Source organism: Dermacentor andersoni, chromosome 7, assembly GCF_023375885.2.
Source record: "Dermacentor andersoni chromosome 7, qqDerAnde1_hic_scaffold, whole genome shotgun sequence".
NCBI lineage: Eukaryota > Metazoa > Arthropoda > Arachnida > Ixodida > Ixodidae > Dermacentor > Dermacentor andersoni.
In genome coordinates this window covers 103,323,135-103,329,134 of record NC_092820.1, presented here as the reverse complement: position 1 = coordinate 103,329,134, position 6,000 = coordinate 103,323,135, and positions in this window count along the sequence as shown.

The following is a 6,000-nucleotide window of genomic DNA, read 5'->3' as shown; positions in this document are numbered from 1 at the left end:
TTCTTTTATTTAGTCATTCGGTATGTTCCACTGGCTGTTTGCCCATTCTGGGTGAATCGTCCAAGATCGGCACGTGCCACTGTGGCACAAGAGACATGGAATTCCTAGATGTAGCCACTCATGTGTAGTACTTCTGTATGCATATACTTGTAATCGCCATTCTCCCCTCGACAAGCATCGCACATCGTCTTCGTCCTCGTGATGACGACTGCTAACAGCTACAAGCAAAAAAAGGCTGTCTTTGCTCGTGCCGTTCGTCTGCTGCAGCCTGGCGAATTCAAACAACCTTCGCGTAATTTCGATTCTAGCATTGCGCTGAGTCCGCGTATTCTCTTTTTTTCTTCATCTTACGGCCTGTCCCTTCCTGGCCACCCAGTGCAGGTCAGCCAACCGGATTTTCCGCCCTAGCTAGCTCCAACCGTTACTCCATTCGTTCATCTGTCTGTCTCTCCCACTCTCGAGCCTTTCGTGAGAAAAGCATTGACGCCCCGAAAAGCGCAGCTGCTCGCTCCCTGCTCGTCTGCCTTTGATTATGCGCTCTTGGCCCACTTTACGACGTCACAGTTCGCAGTGCAGATACCTTGTACCATTTATTAGTCGTTTAGCGAAAGCGAGACATTCCTTAACAGCCCATGGCAAAAAGCATGGTTAAATTTTTTTGGTGCAATACGGAAACATCGCCGCTCTGTCTGATAAAGAAGGTGACGGGATATTCAGGACGAGGAGAAGCTGAAATACTCGGTGTGACGTGGCACCCCCGTGGAACGCCCATGGCATGAAGTCTCTCGAATGTAAACTGTTGGGCAAAGAAAGCTGCGTAACTTTTATCACTACTTCTTGCTGGTCCGGTTAGTTCATGCTGATTACAGAGTAATAGGACGCGAAACAATGCGAATATAGTGACAGGAAGGAGCGTCTGTGAAATAAAGCGAGGTAAAACCAGGACTGACGCTCTCTCCTGCCGTGGTCTCATGTTAATTTCTTTAGTGTCCTATTATAACTGCGTAAAAAGAAGGCTATCAACTTCTTTCCGTTGCTGCGCTTGTCCGTGTCAGTTTTCGCACTTGCTACCAGCACTGGATAGCCCCCCTCTGATCACGACACAGAACACTCCTTCCTCCGTGGTGCTATACACGTCTCTTACAAAAAGCAAGTCAACCAATCGTTGCCGACGCATGCTCATACAACACCGACTACCATCCCTGAAGGCCACTGCATGGTGTAGATGGATGCAGCTGTCATTTTACAAGGATGGATCCCCTTCGTAAGACCTACTTCTCCCGCGGTAAGTATCATCATCAGCTGCAGCCTATTTGATGTCTACTGCAGGACAAAAGCCTCTCTCTTTTGGGACAACTACCTTTGGCCGGGCCCGAAAGAGGTGTGTTAGATAGTATACGAGTACGTTATTGCGACTGGGAGACTCATGTTGGGCGCATTTTCCTCATTATTAACACGGAATGGCGTTATTTTCATAATATATCGTCTTCGTTGTAACTGGCATGACCACTATTCAAGAAACGGAAACACCATATAGTTTATATTTACTATTAATTAAATATAAATAGTACAGATCAATGAATTAAAAGGAAGCAAGAAGTTCCTATTATGTTTCTACTACCAACCATGGCCCCACTTCAGGTACGTGCCAGAATATGAAGGAAGATGGAGAAGTTCTGCAATTACCCTGTCGCCGTTCTTCTTCTTTAAGGGAAAAACATTTTAGAACCATCGTTAACCTAACTTGGTTTACATTTTTCCATTTTAAATATACTTTCTCTAGGAGCCTCCGCTCCTGGGAACTACCATAGGGATGTCTGCTCAGCCGTGTAGGAATTCATTGTTGTTTCAAGACGATTCTGTTGAGTTCTTAATTCATTATTTCAAACCATTTCCACCTAACGCTTTTGTCAGTTTTTTTAATACCAACATCTTCCTTATACCACCCAAATCCTGGCCAATTCCCTGCAGTGGGCACGCGCCATCGAAGAAGCACAGCCTATCCTAACCCCTGTCTTGCGCCAACCAATTCCAACTAACGCCCGCAAATTTCCTAATTTCGTTGGCCCATTTTTTTATAGTCTTCTGCCGCCCTCGACTGCGCTTCCTTTCTCTTGTCACCAATTCTGTAACCTTGATGGCCCACCGGTTATCTACGCATTACGTGACCTGCCCAGCTGTTCTTTTTTCTTAATGTCAATTAGAATATAGGCTACAGGCGTTTGCTCTCTGATCCACACTGCTCTCTTCCTGTATACTACCGTTACGCCTGACATTCTTCGTTTCATCGCACTTTGCAAGGTCCTTAACTTTTTTTAGAGCTTCTTTGTCAGTCTTCAACTTTCTTCCCCATATGTTAGCACCGGTAGAATGCACTGATTGCACACCTTTCTTTTCAATGATGATGGTAAGCTACAAGTCAGGATCTGACAATGTCTCCGGTCCATTTTTTTCTTCTGTAAATTTCCTTCTCATGATCACGGTCCCCTGTGGGTAATTGACCTAGGTAAATGTAGTCCTTCACAGACTCTAGAGGCTGACTGGCAATCCGGAACTCTTGTTCCCTTGTCAGGCTATAGATCATTGCCTTTGTCTTCTGCATATTGATCTTCAATCCCACTCTCACACTTTCTCTGTTAAGCTCCTCAGTCATTTGTTGTAACTCTTCCCCAGTGTTGCTGAACAGGACAATGTCACTGCAAATCGAAGGTTGCTGAGATATTCGCCGTTGATCCTCACTCTCCTCACTCCTAAGCCTTCTCAGTTTAATAGCTTGAATACTTCTTCCAAACACGCAGTGAATAGCATTGGAGAAATTGTCTCATTGTCTGACCGCTTTCTTTATAGGTAGCTTCCTACTTTTCTTGTGGAAGAATATGGTAGCTGTGGAATCTGTAGATATTTGCCAAGATATTTACATAAGCCTCCTGTGCTCCATGATTACGTAATTCCCCTATGACTACTGGTATCTCTACTGAATCAATGCCATTTCGAAATCTATGAAGGCCATATAGAGAGGCTGATTGTACTGTGCCGATTTCTCGATTACTTGATTGATGACATGGATGAGATCCATTGTAGAATATCCCTTCCTGAAGCCAGCTTGTTTCCTTGGTTGAGTGAAGTCCAGCGTTGCCCTCATTCTATTGGAAATTATGTTAGAGAATATTTTATATAATAATGGAAGTAAGCTAATGGACCTATAATTTTCAATTCTTTAACGTCTGCCTTTTTGTGGATTAGTATAATGTTCGCATTCTTCCAGTACTCTGGGACCCTTGAAGTCTAAAAACAGTCATATAAAGGGCCGCCAGTTTTTCAAGCATTATATCTCCTCTATCTTTGATTAAATCAACTCGTATAGTTAATCTTCTCCAGCCGCTTTTCCCCGTTTCATGTCTTTCAAGACCATGGAGACCATGGTAAGACCATGGAGCGTGCGGTGCTTAACAGCATGAAGCCTTACGTGGAAGAGAACGCGACATATCCTCACATCATTGGCTTTCTTCAGGGACTGGCGACACAACACGCTATGAAGCTGGTCAAAAGCCAGATACTAGACAACAAAACAAGAGGCGTCAAGGCCATCCTAGGCCTAGACCTAGAAAAGGCCTTTGATAACATACGGCACTCCTTCATTCTACAACAAATCTCAACACTTGGACTTGGTCAACGTCTCCATGACTACATCCGTGACTTCCTGAGGGGAAGGCAGGCCTCGCTACAAGTCGGGTACTTGCAGTCGGAGCCAGTAGTACTGGGCGATAGGGGTATCCCGCAGGGCTCGGTGATATCCCCTACCCTCTTCAACCTAGCCTTGATAGGACTGTCCAGGCAACTGACTCGAATCGAGATCCTCCAACATACCACCTATGCAGATGACGTGACCATGTGGGTGGCAAAGGGGAGCGAAGAACAAATCGAGCACACTTTACAGTGCCCACAAAAACAGGCTACACTTGTAGCACAACGATAGCGGCGAACACGGTCGGCGATCGTCGAAAATCTGATCAGCGGGTCAAGCGCGTCGGCTTTTATACAGCAGTCGTCGAATGTTCCAGACTAATCGTTCGGACCCGCGTGCTTTCCACAAAGTTCTACACCATTCGCGTCACGCGATGAAATCAGATAACACAAGGTTCGGCGACAACAGACAGCCGGGTAGAAGCATCGATAACTTTCCAGAAACTTGGGATACATGCAGGTGCGTCCCGCGCTGTGCGATTACATTTGTTAGGCGGCGAAACGTGGTCGCCCGATAAAGATAAGTACACGTGTCAATATGCAATCCAAACTACTGAGGAGTACCTCAAACCAACAGGCCTGCGGTGCTCGCCGAGCAAATCTGAACTGCTCCTACATAGACCCAAGAGACGAGGTCCCAAACCGAAGGGATGGGACACAGGCGCCGACCCATGCGTCCACCTTGTTTATGATTGGGGGTTCAATCCCATCGCTCTTGATCCGTTGTCAAGATTGGAGTCGGGCATGAATTAGAAGGTAGCTGGCCCATGCCGTCGTCCAACTTATCCACGCTGAGGACGTTGATGAAGGGAAGGACTGCTTCTCATCGAGAACGAGGAGTATGGGTTTATGTACAGTATTTATATCAGTCTAACACGACTGTTTGAGAATGTACATCAGTCTAACATGACTGCTTGAGAGAGAGTGTCCGATACCCAGTGACGGAAACGGCCGTCCAAGCACCGTAGGGGAGTTGACGAGGCACCGTAGGGGAGACGACCCGGCACCGTAGGGGCATTTATTCCCCAAACTGCAGCGCGCCTGCCGGCCGCCCATTGTCTCGCTTCTTGGTCGGCGCGTGGGAAGGGGTGTCAGTAGACGTTCCCGCGGCTCAGTAACAATAGTTGGCCAGCCGAGCCTGTTGAGTTGCAATGGCGACTTCGTCAAACTCGGCTCCAGCGACGGAGAGTCGAGGACGCACGTATTGTTGTTCACACACAGTCGACTTAGTCACACCGTGGCTAGAGGTGTGCGGCGACGCTCCCGGAATGTTGCCGCCACAGTCACAACTGGGCGGCAGAACTTGCACTGCAGCTGGCCGTTCTTAAAGTCTGTACACCGCTGAAGGCAACACGATTCCGGTGGTCGGTCACATCAAGATGTTGGGCATGACAATAGAGGCAAACGGCTCGAACACCATCGCAGTCGCTAAGCTCACCACGAAGGCGGAGAACGCCACACGCCTACTGAGACGAGTGGCCAACCGGCATCACGGGCACAAGGAGGACAACCTGCTTAGACTGGCACATGCCTTCGTAATCAGTCGCTTCGTGTACATCGCGGCCATGCACAATTGGTTCGAAGTGGAGAGAGAAGCTTGACACGCTCCTGCGTAAGGTCGCTAAGAGAGCCATGCGTCTATACCCATGCACACGAGCACGGAGGCACTGGACGCATTAGGCATGTACAACACGCTGAGCGAGATTGCGGAGGCACAATAACGGGCACAGATCACCAGGCTCAGATCACCACGCCCACCTGCGGGCACGTGGATCCTACGAGAAATCGGCATCGCGTCTCGGGAGATCGAGTGCAACAGCCCACGGGCTATAACACCCGACCAGAGGAAAAAGATCAGGGCAGCCCCTCTGCCCAGGAATATTAACCCAGAGCACAACATCGACAGAAGACTTGCTCGAGGCAAAGCACTCCTTCGACATGCAGCCGCCTACGGGAAAGCATGCTGCTTTACGGACGCAGCCAAATATCCTGGCAGACGAGCCTATGTAGCAGCGGTGGTCAACAAAGATGGCACGGGACGGCTTACTCACACACACACGCACACACACACACAGCTTCACGGTCCGAAACCGACATCACACGAATTTCGTAGAACTCGGAGCGGACCCTCGCAGCGCGCCCGGGTAGAGGCGGCGTGTTTGCAATGACTGGACGAACGTTTCCGTCCCCTTGGAATCAAGGGGAGGACCGAGTGTTTATAAACCGCTGTTGTGCGGCTGCTCAGCACACTTTCTT